Source organism: Podarcis bocagei (genome assembly GCF_964188305.1).
Source record: "Podarcis bocagei genome assembly, chromosome: 18".
Classification (NCBI taxonomy): Eukaryota; Metazoa; Chordata; class Lepidosauria; order Squamata; family Lacertidae; genus Podarcis; species Podarcis bocagei.
This window is the reverse complement of record NC_138144.1, coordinates 6,553,200-6,569,448: the sequence shown is the minus strand read 5'-3', so window position 1 is coordinate 6,569,448 and position 16,249 is coordinate 6,553,200. Positions and strand designations below refer to the sequence as shown.

At 49.9% G+C, this 16,249-nt stretch overlaps 1 protein-coding gene across 1 annotated transcript in view; it reads right to left on the bottom strand.

Annotated features, from left to right (window-relative positions):
* Nucleotides 1-16,249, bottom strand: part of ZBTB7A (zinc finger and BTB domain containing 7A) — a 53,990-nt gene extending 37,741 nt beyond the window's left edge. The window contains exon 1 of the mRNA XM_081177826.1: nucleotides 16,117-16,249. The gene's annotated coding sequence lies outside the window, so the exon portion shown is untranslated. The remainder of the gene's footprint in view (nucleotides 1-16,116) is intronic.

Here is a 16,249-nt window from a genome sequence, read left to right as displayed (position 1 = left end):
GATTCTTCCTGCTCACCAAAGCCTGTTACCTCTTCAGTTTCCGACACCTCCTCTTCCCAGACTTCTCCCTTTGACCACTCATCGTTGTGCCGCAACCACTCCCCAGGCTCTGAGCTGACTTCTCCTGGGGGTTCCCCTGGGGGTTCCCTAGCTGGTGCCTCCCACCACTCCTCTCGAGTTCAACCAGTCCGCGACAAAAATCTATGGTGTGCAACTGCACACAGAACGCTGCCTTTAAGAGGGGCTACCGGGCTCTCGTTCAGCCAGGACAGCCTTGCTGCTATTTTGGAAGCCTTAGCAATAGTGGCGGCAGAGTTGCGTTGCCACACACTTGCACCAATTCCACTCCTCCCCTGGTGTGAATGGGATAAGCAAACCTTGTCTGAACCAGGCACCATGCTTTGTTTGCTTGTTCCAGCTTTCTTGTGGGCAGCACTTCAGGTATCTGAACACAGCTGTCACGTCCTCTTCTCCAGGCGAAAGAGCCCCAGCTCCTTCAACCGTTCCTCATAAGGCTCAGCTTCCAGACACTCAAGATCATCGTTCTCTCCTTTGCATACCTTCCAGCTTGTCAATACCCTTCTTGGTACTGGGGCCCAGAACCGGAAGCTACCGTTAATAATCTTCAAAGGATGAATACCGTATTTTTCGCCCTATAGGACGCACTGGCCCATAGGACGCACCTAGCTTTTTGGGGGGGAAATCAAGGGGGGAAAATTTATTTCTCCCCCAGGTTTGCGCAGGCATCCCCAAGCTCTTCTGCCTTCAGGGACAGCCTCTCTAGCCTCCGTGGGGCAGCGGCTTGCCCCGCTGTCCCCCGAGCTTATGGGGCTGGCGATGGGGAGAAGCAAGCTTGCTTCTCCCCCCTGCCAGCCTCCATATCAGGTCGGGGAATAACGGGGTGGCGGTGCTCCGCCTCCCCACTATCCCCCGAGCTTGTGGGCTGCAGGCTGCTGCCCGCAAACATTGCGAGCCGGCGGGACCTCCCGCCGGGCTCCCAAGGCTTGTGGATAGCTTCCTGAAGCCTGGAGAGCGAGAGGGGTCGGTGCGCACGGACCCCTCTCGCTCTCCAGGCTTCAGGGAAAGCCTGCATTCGCCCCATAGGACGCACACACATTTCCCCTTCATTTTTGGAGGGGAAAAAGTGCGTCCTATAGGGCGAAAAATACGGTACATTTAACAACTACAGCGGTACCTCGGTTTAAGAAAGCTCTCTTCACAAACTATTCGGCTTACGAACTCCACCAAACCGGAAATACTGTCCCGGTTTGCGAACTTTACCTCGCTCTAAGAACGGAATCCGAAAGGTGGAAGGGCACCAGCGGCAGGAGGCCTCGTTAGGGAAAGCGCGCCTCGGTTTAAGAGCGGTTTCGGTTTAAGAACGAACTTCTGGAATGGATTAAGTTCGTAAACCGAGGTACCACTGTACAATCTAAAATGACCTTCCAGCGCAAAGGTCCTATGACCCTTTTTAGAATTGTTTTGAATTTGTAACGTCTCTGCTGTTTTTATTCATCAGCTCTCCTGCAACACACCTTCCTTCCTTCCATCCCCCTTCCTTCCTTCCTTCCTTCCTTCCTTCCTTCCTTCCTTCCTTCCTTCCTTCCTTCCTTTCTCATGGATATAACAACACAGAACCCAGAAGACCTGAGCTACTTCCTTAAATCAGTTACAGACGGATCTCCTTATCAGGTCACAGACTAGCACGACTTCTTGGAAGTACATCTGAAAAGTGGCAGCTTCCGAGTACAACCTGCGTCTTGCAGAGGGGCGGCAATTCTCAACCCACCCAGTAAGTTTCTGAGGAAATGGACACCACGAGGCAAGGTCTGGTTTCCTTTAAGGACTCAAATTGCTTTCCAGACCCAGATCTAGCAAGCAAACTTGCATCCTCCTCGGCCCAGCAAAATCCACTCGGAGTTAAGCGAAGCCCTCGGCCGAACAGTGAGCAAACAAAACACCACATCCCACCATCTTAAGATCATTTGGGTGGTGCCTCTCCACTCCCACTTTTCCCAGAACAGGCTTGAGCGGCAGCCAAAACAATTATTAAAACGGGAATCCTCTGCTCCATCGGGGCTTTGGTTTTTATTTTTCAAGCCAATTCCACGCGGGAACGGACGCTCCTGATCAAAATTGATGGTAAACTCTCAAGATCAGCGTTGCCTCTTCTCCTGCAGTTCTTCCACACATCTGTGTATAGATGATGCTTTGGGACGCGGGTGGCGCTGTGGGTTAAACCACAGAGCCTAGGACTTCCTGATCAGGTCGGCGGTTCGAATCCCCGCAATGACGGGGTGAGCTCCCGTTGCTCGGTCCCTGCTCCTGCCAACCTAGCACTTCGAAAGCACATCCAAGTGCAAGTAGATAAATAGGCACCGCTCAGGCGGGAAGGTAAACGGTGTTTCCGTGCGCTGCTCTGGTTCGCCAGAAGCGGCTTAGTCCTGCTGGCCACATGACCTGGAAGCTGTACGCCGGCTCCCTCGGCCAATAAAGCGAGATGAGCATCGCAACTCCAGAGTCGGCCACGACTGGACCTAATGGTCAGGGGTCCCTTTACCTTTTTATAGATGCTTCAGGAAAAATACATCAAGGAGGCAGCAATCTGTCACCCTCTTGCAATGAACTGTTTTGCTTTTATATCGTACTGAGGAATCCTTCGCCTTAATCTCAACGACCCTGAGATTAAGAGTCTCACAAGGTTCTTCTTCTTTGGCGATCCCTCGTAGCCGAGTAAGATTGTCTTCTATAAACACGATTTTAACAGTGAGTTCATAAGTGACTGTGGAGGCCAATTCTGGATCCACACATCCTTCCACAGTGGGGACATTAGTTACCGGGCGGGAGTTGACCACGGTGAGGGTTTGCCAAGTGTGCCTTCCTCCTAGCACGTTTCTCCCTAGCGTCCTGAATTCAAGTGTCTTCAAAGGCCATGACAACTTTGGCAAAGGCTGTTCTCCAATTGGAGCGCTCTCAGGCCAGTGTTTCCCAGTTGTCGGTGTTTATACTACATTTTTTTAGATTTGCCTTGAGATAGTCTTTAAACCTCTTTTGTTGACCACCAGCATTACGCTTTCCATTTTTTAGTTCAGAATAGAGCCAAGTCTTAACCCCAGAAAGCTTGCCCTAGCCTAAAAGTTTCACGGAAATTTCACGAGCATCGCTTCTCGCCTTTTGTGGTTCTGCTAAGCTCTCCAAAAACCCCATAACCAACTAATGCTGAAGACAGATCTGTGCAGGTAAAAGTAATACTTTCAATCTCTGAGTATCGTACAAGCGACTCTCAACTTACAGCAGCGTTACGTCAAAACACAATACAGTGGTACCTTGGTTTTCGAACAGAATGTGTTCCGGGAATCCGTTCAAAAACCAAAGTGCGGCTTCCGGCTTCTGAAAATTGTTCGAAAACTGGAACATTCACTTCTGAATTTCAATCGTTCGGGAGCCAAGGCTTCCAAGGCATGACTGTAGGTTCAAAGGTGAGCAGGAAGGCCAAAGACTTTTTCCTGGATGCCATAGAATTTTAGAGTTTCTGCAATGCAGGAATCTCAGCTAAAGCGCCCATGACACCCATCTCCTTTCCATTTTTTAAACATTTTCCACCCACCCCCCAATCGCGTAAAGCTGAATGTGCACAAGTTAAATGTGCCTAATTTGTGAGCTACCTGCAATCCTTTTCAAAATGTACCTCCTTAAAGCTTGCCCCGGGGAAAGGCAAACAAACAAATGATTCCTTCTGCCACCACCTTGTAGATTTTGGTGAATGCCGACTCCTTCGGCCGGAAAACTGCGTTTGTGGAGAAGACCCAAGCCAAAAGTTGTTCCGACTCCCAACAGATCTGCAGCACAACGTTCTGCAAATATCATCACATATATTTACTCGAGTTGTCTGTCTCAGGCATATCAAGTTTTTGCACGCTTCAGAATTTCTGCACAAGGCAAGAGAGGTCGTCTGAGAAAAGGAAAAATGATGGTGGTTACGGCGAAGTTAGGGAAAACCGCCATCACACTATCAGCAAGTGTGTTTCTTTACGACGCTAGTTTCTCGGGACTTTGGATTTCATGCTGGAGAAGCAGATTCTACATGCTTTCCCCAGACACAAAACAAATCACACTTTCCTAATAGAATCATAGAATCCTAGAGTTGGAAGAGACCACAAGGGCCATCGAGTCCAACCCCCTGCCAAGCAGGAAACACCATCAGAGCACTCCTGACATATGGTTGTCAAGCCTCTGCTTAAAGACCCCCAAAGTAGGAGACTCCACCACACTCCTTGGCAGCAAATTCCACTGTCGAACAGCTCTTACTGTCAGGAAGTTCTTCCTAATGTTTAGGTGGAATCTTCTTTCTTGTAGTTTGGATCCATTGCTCCGTGTCCGCTTCTCTGGAGCAGCAGAAAACAACCTTTCTCTCTCCTCTGTGTGACATCCTTTTATATATTTGAACATGGCTGTCATATCACCCCTTAACCTCCTCTTCTCCAGGCTAAACATGCCCAGCTCCCTTAGCCGTTCCTCATAAGGCATCGTTTCCAGGCCTTTGACCATTTTGGTTGCCCTCCTCTGGACACGTTCCAGTTTGTCAGTGTCCTTCTTGAATGTGGTGCCCAGAACTGGACACAGTACTCCAGGTGAGGTCTGACCAGAGCAGAATACAGTGGCACTATTACTTCCCTTGATCTAGATACTATACTCCTATTGATGCAGCCCAGAATTGCATTGGCTTTTTTAGCTGCCGCATCACACTGTTGGCTCATGTCAAGTTTGTGGTCAACCAAGACTCCTAGATCCTTTTCACATGTACTGCTCTCAAGCCAGGTGTCCCCCATCTTGTATTTGTGCCTCTCATTTTTTTTGCCCAAGTGCAATACTTTACATTTCTCCCTGTTAAAATTCATCTTGTTTGTTTTTGCCCAGTTCTCTAATCTGTCAAGGTTGTTTTGAAGTGTGATCCTGTCCTCTGGGGTGTTAGCCACCCCTCCCTTCTCACAAGGACCCTTCTCACCAAATGTTTATTTTGCAAGGAGACAAAAACAGAGAAGCCGGTTTCTTACACATATTCTGGACTTGAATTAAGGTGACAAACTGCAGATGGCTATAAATGAAATCTTTAGTAGAAATAGAAACACCAAAGTATGTTTTACTGGGATATATCGGAACACAGGACGCTACCGTATTTTTTGCTCTGTAAGACTCACTTTTCCCCTCCTAAAAAGTAAGGGGAAATGTGTGTGTGCGTCTTATGGAGCGAATGCAGGCTGCGCAGCTATCCCAGAAGTCAGAACAGCAAGAGGGATTGCTGCTTTCACTGCACAGCGATCCCTCTTGCTGTTCTGGCTTCTGAGATTCAGAATATTTTTTTTCTTGTTTTCCTCCTCCAAAAACTAGGTGCGTCTTGTGGTCTGGTGCGTCTTATAGAGCGAAAAATACGGTATATTATACAGACTCAGGCCACTGCTCTATCTAAGCTCATTTACAGTGAGTGGCAGAGACTTTCCAAGGTTTGAAGCAAGGCACCCAGCTCTTCCACCAAGCTACTGAACGAGGAAGACTTGAAATTTGCAACAGCGATGATCACTGCTGCCAGACTAGTCATAGCAAGAAACTGGATGAACCAGATGACACCTTGCAGCGATATACAAACATATGGGATACAGCACTGTTGACAAAACTCACACATTATAAGATATACTGAAAGCCATGCACCAAACAAATTCATTTCAAAACCAAGCTTGTTAAAGTCACGGGAATGTAAAATTCCAAACACCCGTTTCCACTCCTATTAATTTAACATCTAAAAAGTTATGCGAACACTTCTTTAAAGGATAATTCATTTTATTTTTTTGCTGGGGGTAGTAGCGTGCTTCTGAATACCAGCTGGTGGAAACGGCAGGAGGGGAGCGGACGGCTGTTGCGCCCAGTTCCTGCTTGCGCCTTTCGCACTGTGAGAACAGGACGGCTGGATGAAATGGGCCAATGGCTTCGCCTGCCAAGCTGCTCTTACGTTCTTTCGCCCTGCTGGGTGGAAAAAAGTTCGCTAAGTGGTCCAGCGAGAGGTCCCAGCAATGTTCAAGCGGTCCACACACAGCCAAAAAAGTTTTAGTTACATGTAGGTAGCCGTGTTGGTCTGCCGTAGTCGAAACAAAATTTTAAAAAATTCCTTCCAGTAGCACATTAGAGACCAACTAAGTTTGTTCTTGGGATGAGCTTTCGTGTGCATGCACACTTCTTCAGGTACACTGAAGATACTTCTTCAGGTACACTGTGGATCCGAAGAAGTGTGCATGCAAACGAAAGCTCATTCCAAGAACAAACTTACAGTGGTGCCTCACAAGACGAAATGAATCCGTTCTGTGATTCTCTTCGTCTAGCGGTTTTTTCGTCTTGCGAAGCAAGCCCATTGACAGATTAGCGCTATTAGCGGCTTTTAGCGGCTTATCGGATCAGCTGGGGAAGGGGGAAAACCTGCAGGAATTCGCAAGACATTTTTGTCTTGCGAAACAAGCCCATAGGAGATTCGTTTTGCGAAGCACCTCCAAAACGGAAAACTCTTTCGTCTAGCGAGTTTTCCATCTTGCGAGGCATTCGTCTTGCGGGGCACCACTGTAGTTGGTCTCCAAGGTGCGATTGGAAGGAATTTTTTAAAATTTTGTTTCGACAAAGTTTGAGAACCACTGTGGCCTCCTCTTAGGGTTTCAGACCAGGGTCTTTTCCAGCCCAACTTGGGAGATGGCAGGGACTGTTTTTGCATGCAAGGCATTTATCTGTTCCACCTAAGAACCAACACCCGCCCCCTCTCCCCCTTGCAAGTTTTCCACAGGAGTTGTTCGCCTACTCGGGGAGGGAAAAAGCAGTAGTGACCTTCAGAGGCATCACCTGACCTTCGTGGGAAAAAGCACCGTGTACAGACAGGCCAGGAGCAAAAACAAAACAAAACAAAACACCAAAAACCCACAGGACACAAAATGCACACAGAAGCAGTAGAATCCTCAAGTTTGCTGGCTCCGGGAAGTATAATAATAATAATAATAATAATAATAATAATAATAATAATATCTTTATTGTCATTGCCCCCTTCGGGGACAACGAAATTACTTGACTGCTCCATAAAAACACTACTTAAACAATACAGTATAATACAGCAAGGAAGATTAGATGACTTTCAAAGCCCGGGCTTCCCATTCAGGACCGAGATCGCTCTGGAGAAGAAGCTGTTCTTAAGACGACTCGTTCTTGTCTTCATCGTCCTGTATCTCCGTCCCGACGGCAAGAGCTCGAAGAGACAGTGACCAGGATGCGATGGATCTTTTACTATGTCCAGTGCCTTCCTATGGCACCTTGTGGCATAAATCTGCTCTAAGGTGGAGAGTGGGCAGCCAACAATGCTCTCTGCTGCCTTAACAACCCTGCACAACCCCATCCTGTCCTGGGTAGTACAGCTTCCGTACCACACACATAAGCCATAAGTGAGCACGCTCTCAATGGCACGGTGATAGAAGGCAAGCAGCAGTTTCTGCGGAAGATGGTTTTTCCTTAGTATTCTCAAAAAGTACAGTCTCTGCTGCGCCTTCTTCACAAGCCCCCTTGTGAAGTAGGCGAGGACAAGGGGATCCAGGGGCCCTGGCGTTCCAGATTTCCATTTGAGAGCCCTGCATTTCCTCCAGCATGCTATCGAGGGGGGGGCACAGCAGCAACCACTGTGTGATTCAGCCCTAGGGGTTAAGTACAGGCAGTGGAGAGACATGGGCAGGGGGGGGGGAGAGAGAGATGGAAGGGTGGGGATTGGGGGAAGAGTACTAACAATCATAGTCTTTGAGCAAGCCTCCTCCACTCTTAGCCTGGCTGCCAGAAAGGGGGGGGGGAATCAGGGAGGGGAGACTGGAGCCAGGACAAATTTGCATACACCGCACCCTCCTTCCCTGCCAGAGCCGCTGTTTTGTTAAATCCACCAAGTGGGCAACTTCATACCTACTCTCTCAATCTGCCAGTTCTCCAGGGCTTAAGTGGGAAGAAGAAGAAAACAGGACCCCGCCCAACTCCCCCCCACCCTCTCCGAACACTGGAAGGCATGCAAGACCAAGCACATCTCGATGCGTCTCCTCCGCTCACCTGCCCCTTCCCAAATTAGCTTCCACCTCCCAGGATTCCCAATTTTCCTACGCTCAGGTTCCCTGCAGACCCACCTTGCTCTCTGTGCGCCCCATTCCCCGCCCCCTGCGTCGTTCAACATCTCCCAACAGCATGGAGGTTAAGGCATGGGGATAAGCTGAATCGGTAAAGGTAAAGGTACCCCTGCCCGTACGGGCCAGTCTTGACAGACTCTAGGGTTGTGCGCTCATCTCACTCTAGAGGCCGGGAGCCAGCGCTGTCCGGAGACACTTCCGGGTCACGTGGCCAGCATGACGAAGCTGCTCTGGCGAGCCAGCGCAGCACGCACGGAAACGCCGTTTACCTTCCCGCTGGTAAGCGGTCCCTATTTATCTACTTGCACCCAGGGGTGCTTTCGAACTGCTAGGTTGGCAGGCGCTGGGACCGAGCGACGGGAGCTCACCCCGCCGCGGGGATTCGAACCGCCGACCATGCGATCGGCAAGTCCTAGGCGCTGAGGTTTTACCCACAGCGCCACCCTAAGCTGAATCATAAGAATCTTAATCTCAGGGTTCCAGCCCCACGGTGGGCAAAAGATTCCTGCACTGCAGTGGGGCTGGACTGGATGACCCCACGGGGTCTCTTCTAACTCTATGATTCTGTCATTCATCTTCGTTCCGCTCTGTCGAATAACCCATGTGGACTGATCGTTACCGTCACCATAATCATTGATTAAATTTACCGGTCGCTTGTGACCCAAAGGAATCCAAGCAACTTACAGCAATATGTACCTTATTTTTCGCTCTATAACACGCACCTGACCATAACACGCACGTAGTTTGTAGAGGAGGAAAATCCGTAGGCATGCCACCCGTAGGCATTCCCTCCATAACACGCACAGACATTTCCCCTTACTTTTTAGGAGGGAAAAAGTGAGTGTTATGGTGCAAAAAATACGGTATTTTATACAGTGGTACCTCGGGTGACATATGCTTCAGGTTACAGACTACGCTAACCCAGAAATATTACCTCGGGTTAAGAACTTTGCTTCAGGATGAGAACAGAAATCGTGCTCCGGCAGCGCAGCAGCAGCGGGAGGCCTCATTAGCTAAAGTGGTGCTTCAGGTTAAGAACTGTTACAGGTTAAGAACGGACCTCCAGAACGAATTAAGTACGTAAACAGAGGTACCACTGTACTGATTTGGATTAAAGGTGACCGCCAGTTAGGGTGCGGACGCTCTTCAAGGGCGACCCACATGGTTCAAGGAGACGAGCCTGTTGACCGTGTAGGACTCAGTAGGGAAGAGGATGGAGACAATGCTGGAATTCTGGCTCCCTGTCTTCCTCGCCAACAGATGCCGCTGGGATGGTCGCACAAACACACCTGCTTTAATTCACACTTATAGATTTATATCCCACCTTTTCTGCAAGGAGCTCAAGGTGGAATACTCACTTTGCCGCCTCTCCGGAAGTTGGGCCGAGAGATATCGCCACTGACCCACGGCCGCCAATTGGGTCTTTGAACCCAGAGCCCAGTCGGACGCTCTAATCGCCGCATCATGCCATAACAAGGGTATATCCATCGCCGAAGAATGGATGCTTCTGAATTCTGGTGCTGGAGGAGACTCTTGAGAGTCCCATGGACTGCAAGAAGATCAAACCTCTCCATTCGGAAGGAAATCAGCCCTGAGTGCTCACTGGAAGGACAGATCCTGAAGCTGAGGCTCCAAGACTTTGGCCACCTCAGGAGAAGAGAAGACTCCCTGGAAAAGACCCTGAGGTTGGGAAAGATGGAGGGCGCAAGGAGAAGGGGACGACGGAGGACGAGATGGTTGGACTGTGTTCTCGAAGCTACAAAAATGAGTTTGACCAAACTGCGGGAGGCAGTGGAAGACAGGAGTGCCTGGCGTGCTCTGGTCCAGGGGGTCACAAAGAGTTGGACACGACTAAACCACTAAACAACAAATTTGGACACTTGCGACCAAGTGAAAATGCCTGAGATCTGCTCCACCTGGAAACGCATGGCGGGGATCATTGGATCTTGACTGTTTTCGCACACTAATGCCACATCCTCTCAGAATAGGCCGATATATATGCGGACTGTCTCTGAATCAAGCGACTTTTCTTCTCTTAAGTTCTCAGAAGTTCTTCACCAGGCTCAAGGTTGTCGTCTGAAGTAGCCAGACATTTTAAGTGAGAATCAATCACAGTCCATCCATCACTTGAAAAAAATAAAGACTTCACAGCCATCTTTCCCAAAGATGGCAAACTGGACGAGTGCAACCTTGGTTTAAGGAGCCATTTGGCACCTAGCTTCTACATCCGAGTCTTCGAACCCTGAGTCTTCTAACCCTGAGTCACTGCCCTCCGCTCAAGCCCTACAAGCTGCCATCAAAACTGCCACGTGGGAAGATTTCCAAGCTTCCGCCAAACAGTCCCCGACACCTACTCATAAGGGCCAGAGGCCCTCCACATTCCCAGCTGGCAGGAATTCGGGACTTGTGTAGGTGTTGCATCTGACGCTGCAAATGGAAGCCAGGGAGAATCTAGGCCGGCTTTGGAAATAAAAGTGACCAGGGATATACCGTATTTTTTGCTCTATAAGACTCACTTTCCCCCTCCTTAAAAGTAAGGGGAAATGTGTGTGCGTCTTATGGAGCGAATGCAGGCTGCGCAGCTATCCAGAAGCCAGAACAGCAAGAGGGATTGCTGCTTTCGCTGCGCAGCGATCCCTCTTGCTGTTCTGGCTTCTGAGATTCAGAATATTTTCTTCTTGTTTTCCGCCTCCAAAAACTAGGTGCGTCTTGTGGTCTGGTGCGTCTTATAGAGCGAAAAAGACGGTACTTTCTAACGCCGTTAGAAAGAACCAGCTACTTTTCCAGTTTACGGATCTCCCCTGCTAACAGAAGACTCTTTCTCCATCGCAAAGGAACAGTGCGTGGCTATTTACAAGCCTCCAAAAACCCAAGTTTGTGGTCTGCGTCTTCCGTCTCATCAGCCACCCTAGGCTAAGCCTTTGGGGCTACTGCAGTCCGCTACGCCAGCCAGCCCCACGGTTTCCTCAGCAAGCGAGGGTGAGGAGCTTGTCGGAAGCTCATCAACGCCAGGGACGATGGGAGAGACAGTCCAGCACATTTTAGACGGCACGTTGCCCACTTCTACCTTAATGCACATTTCTCGAAGAAAGAGAGACCAAAAACGCCCAATGCACATTTCTAAAATAAAAACCAAAAGCAAAGTCCACGGCTAGGGAAGTCTTCCCAAACGTCAGGTCCAGGCTGCTTCTTACAGCCTGATCAACCTGCTTCCTTGGATCCCTTATAACCACAGACTGAATCCCCGGGAGAAACAGATGCAGGTCAGAAGGCCTGGAGAGGCGCTTTCCGTCAGCGCAGACAAAACTGAGCCGGGTGAACTCAGTGCAAGGCTCTTTTTCATGCATCTCTTTCGAAGACAGGCCCCTATGGAGAATGGTTTAGGGCAGGGATCTCGCTTTTGTTTCTAGGGAAGATTTCTAGGCAGGAGAGCCTCTGAAGGCCTGGAGAGTGACAACAGACACATTACCAATGGCCTAACTATGCATAATGCAATCTCCTGTGTTCTTTTCTGCACCGCTCAAGTACCATTTCCCACCTCATAATGATAAACATGGGACGGGGTGGCGCTGTGGGTTAAACCACAGAGCCTAGGACTTGCCGGTCAGAAGGTCGGCGGTTCGAATCCCCGTGACGGGGTGAGCTAGCGTTGCTCGGTCCCAGCTCCTGCCAACCTAGCAGTTTGAAAGCACGTCAAAGTGCAAGTAGATAAATAGGTACTGCTCTGGCGGGAAGGTAAACTGCATTTCCGTGCGCTGCTCTGGTTCGCCAGAAGCGGCTTAGTCATGCTGGCCACATGTCCTGGAAGCTGTACGCCGGCTCCCTCTGCCAGTAAAGCGAGATGAGCGCCGCAACCCCAGAGTTGGTCACAACTGGACCAAATGGTCAGGGGTCCCTTTACCTTTACCTAATGATAAACATTGCTCTGGAGGCATTAAAATCCCTCCCCTCTTCTCATTCATCCTTACGAACAACCCTTTTAGGCCTGCCAGCAATATTCACCTCAAGTGAATATCGTGAAGAGAGCCGAGAGCCAACGGGTGACCTTGGAGTCAGTCGCCATCTCTTGGCCTGACCTACCTCACAGGGTGGTTGTGAGGATGAGATGGGGAGGAGGACGACCATGCCCACCGCCTTGAAACCCTCTGAAGATAAAGGCGGTATATAAATGTAACAACAACAACAACAACAACAACAACAACAACAACAACAACAACAATAATAAAGCAGGTGTGGATTGAACAACGCCGAAGAATTGATACTTTTGAATTCTGGTGCTGGAGGAGACTCTTGAGAGTCCCATGGACTGCAGGAAGATCAAACCTCTCCATTCTGAAGGAAATCAGCCCTGAGTGCTCACTAGAAGGACAGATCCTGAAGCTGAGGCTCCAAGACTTTGGCCACCTCAGGAGAAGAGAAGACTCCCTGGAAAAGACCCTGATGTTGGGAAAGATGGAGGGCGCAAGGAGAAGGGGACGACAGAGGACGGGATGGTGGGACAGTGTTCTCGAAGCTACCAGCATGAGTTTGACGAAACTTTGGGAGGCAGTGGAAGACAGGAGTGCCTGGCATGCTTTGGTCCAGGGGGTCACGAAGAGTCAGACAGGACTAAACGACTAAACAACAACAACGAGTTGAACAAGGGTCTTTCACATCCACCCTCCTATAAAGCACCTTTTAAGCAATCAAAGGTTTCTGTACACATCCTTTCAGCTACCTTGACAACAGCCAGTGGCCACATTGGGGTCTCTTTGTAGCTTCTGCCCTCCAAGTTCAAACTCAGGACATTGGTGATTCCTCCAAATATTCATCGTGAGATCTGTAGCCTGCCTCGGTAGGCTAATTTTTAAAAGGAAATTAAAAAAGACCAATACAATACTAACATCCCAATGCAAGCAAACATGCTGTTTCCTCACCTGCTGCCCAAACAAATCCCTTTCTTTTGGGGATTCATGTGGGTAGGTACAAGGCAACCTTACTATTACGTCCTAGCCTAATCAATGAAATTGGGCCTCGTGTTCCCCTGCGCTAGAGAAGAGCGCCAAACATCCTCAACCAGAAACCTGCTATTTAGCTTTGACAGACCCATGCTGCGTGGAGCGCTCTTCCAACAGAGATGCGGCACGCACCCCCGCTTTTGACTGAAGACCTTTCTCATTGACAACTGCGCAGCCGTTTCCAAATTTTCTCAGGTAGCATCTCACCTGTAACATCTGCATGTGCAGCTTTTAATGTGTCTTTTAATGCTTTTATACGACCGTAAAAACCGCCCCACTTATGGGAGAACGGCACATCGTATCATTAAACCGCAGAGTTGGAGGGGACCCCGGGAGGCATCTAGTCCAACCCCCTGCAAATTCAGGAATCTTTTGCCCCGTGCGGCGACCCTGAGATTAAGAGTCTCTTGCTCTCCCATTGAGCCAAATAATAATAATGAACCTATTTAATTGATAAAGCCTCCCCATCAGTAGTTTTGTTGTTGTTGTTGTTCTGGAAAGCTTTACAGACAAATCCCACCATTTAGAATACTTGCATAGGAACAATTTAAACCCCTATAACACAGGACCGTCCCCCCCCCCCATGCACTTAAGCAAGTCCATAGGCCGAAAGTAGAAATCCGAACTCGAGGCTCCATTGACTCGCAAGCTCCGTAGGAGCCAAACCTTCCTGCGGCTGTTGTTGTGTATATGCATATACAGTGGTGCCCCGCAAGACGAATGCCTCGCAAGACGGAAAACCCGCTAGACAAAAGGGTTTTCCGTTTTGGAGGTGCTTCGCAAAACGAATCTCCTATGGGCTTGCTTCGCAAGACGAAAATGTCTTGCGAGTTCCTGCTGGTTTTTTTTCCTTTCCCCCCCTTTTTCTAAGCCGCTAAGCTGCTTATCAGCTGATCCGATAAGCCGCTAATAGCGCTAATCCGCACAGCCTATCCTGACCCCTCCACCACCAGCTTTTTATAACCAATAACTAACCGCAACCTTACAAGTTGTGACGAATTGCTAAGTACAGTGGTGCCCCGCAAGACGAATGCCTCGCAAGACGGAAAACTCGCTAGACGAAAGAGTTTTCCGTTTTGGAGGTGCTTCGCAAAACGAATCTCCTATGGGCTTGCTTCGCAAGACGACAATGTCTTGCGAGTTCCTGCTGGTTTTTTTCCCTTCCCCCCTTTTTTCTAAGCTGCTAAGCCGCTTATCAGATGATCCGATCAGCAGATAAGCCGCTAAAAGCCGCTAATAGCACTAATCCGCTAATCCGTCAATGGGCTTGCTTCGCAAGACGAAAAAACCGCTAGACGAAGAGAATCACAGAACGGATTCTTTTCGTCTTGCGAGGCACCACTGTATATAGGAGATAGATAGATAGATAGATAGATAGACAGACAGACAGATAGATAGAATGGTAGGTGGTTTGGGGATGACTTTCTTTAATTTTAAGAAAAGTTATGATGTCTCTTATTTTGAACAGGTTGCGAGTCACCTGAAGGCCTTTGAGTAGCAAGCGACTAGCAAGTCTAATTAAAATAAATAATAATAATAATAATAATAATAATAATATATTAACAAATCTGCTACAACTATTTGGAACTATTTTCATGCTCCCACCCTCCAGTTTTTGAACCTTAAAATCCTTCAAAACCCTGAAACCCATCACCACATTCACCCCTCAAAATATCAGAAGCTCCCCCCCCAAAATATTTGCCCCCCGTTTCCATATACCCCGCCTTCAACAGCAGCCCCCTCCTCAAATTCCCCCTCAGAAGAGTGAGGAGGGGACCAGCGCCTCAGCTGCCCCCTCTGTACCCTTCACAGCACCCATTGGGGAAGCTGGGAAGGCAAGCGAGCCCCGCCCGGGGCCTTGTACTAGGCCTCAAATCCCCGGCCTTTCCTGGTCGCCGCGCCCGCGGACCCCACCTCTCCCCCCCGGGGGCAGGGCTGGCTCGAGCCCTTAGCCGCTTTCCCTTCCCTTCCCTTCCCCCTCCTTTCCTCCCTCCCTCGGTCCGCCATTGGCCGCGGCGGCGGCTGGTAGGGAGCGGAAGCGGCAGGCGGGCCGGCCATTGGCCGCCGCGGCCGCCCGTCAGCCAGCCTCACGCGGAAGGCCGAGGCAAGGCCCCGGCGCTGAGCACCTCGGGAGACGTAGTCCCCGCCTCCATTGCACCTGCAGGCCGGAGCGCGGGGGAAAGACTACAATTCCCAGGGAGCCAAGGCACTTGTCCTCCCTGGGGCTTGCAAAAGCCCCCTCCCTTAAAACACACACACACATATCCTGCCTTAAGCTAGTACAACGTATGCAACGCAGCACAGAATAGGGTCTTTGGCAGGAAGGAGGAGGAGGAAAGGAGGGCTGGGGGGCTGAAGGAGGAGGAAAGTTATTTCCAGCTTCCCCTTTGCACTTAATTGCAACCTTTCCCCCCCCCCCCAGAAACCACCCCCTGCAGTTCCCCATTGCAAAGGGGCAATTAATAGATATCACACAGAAAATGCAAATATTTCCAGATTGCAACGTGCCCTATACAGCTTGCATCTCGTGCAATTGCACTTGCGCCCCCCCAATGCAAAACAAACACAGCCCCCCCCACCAGCAGCACCCTTGACTTCAGGCTCTCCTTTCACCTTCAAGGCTGCTTTCCTTCCCCCCCCCCACTCCAGCTTCCTCCCACCCCCACCCCACTGAACATCTCTCCCCTCCCAGAAAAAACCCCACACACAAAACACCCCCCCACCCAAAAAACCCTCCCCTCCCCCAGCAACCTCCTCTCACTTAAGGCAAAGTTGTTGACCCCCCCCCCCGCTCCAAGATCCCCCTGGGTGAAAGTTGCAAAAGGCAAGAGGAAGCAGGAAAAGATGACAGGCGGGGAGATCTCTCTTTTTAAAGGGGATCAGATCCCTTGACCAGCAAAAAACCCCCCCAAATGAGAAAGATCCAGAGGTCTTACCTTGTTGGTCCTGAAGGTGTGGGGGGGGGCAGGAAGAGGAGGAGGAAAGGGGGGGCGCCTGGAGTTTGTGGAGTCAATTCCTGAGCAGCTTCTGCCCGTCCGGCCTGCCTGCCTCCCTCCTTTTTCCTCTCTT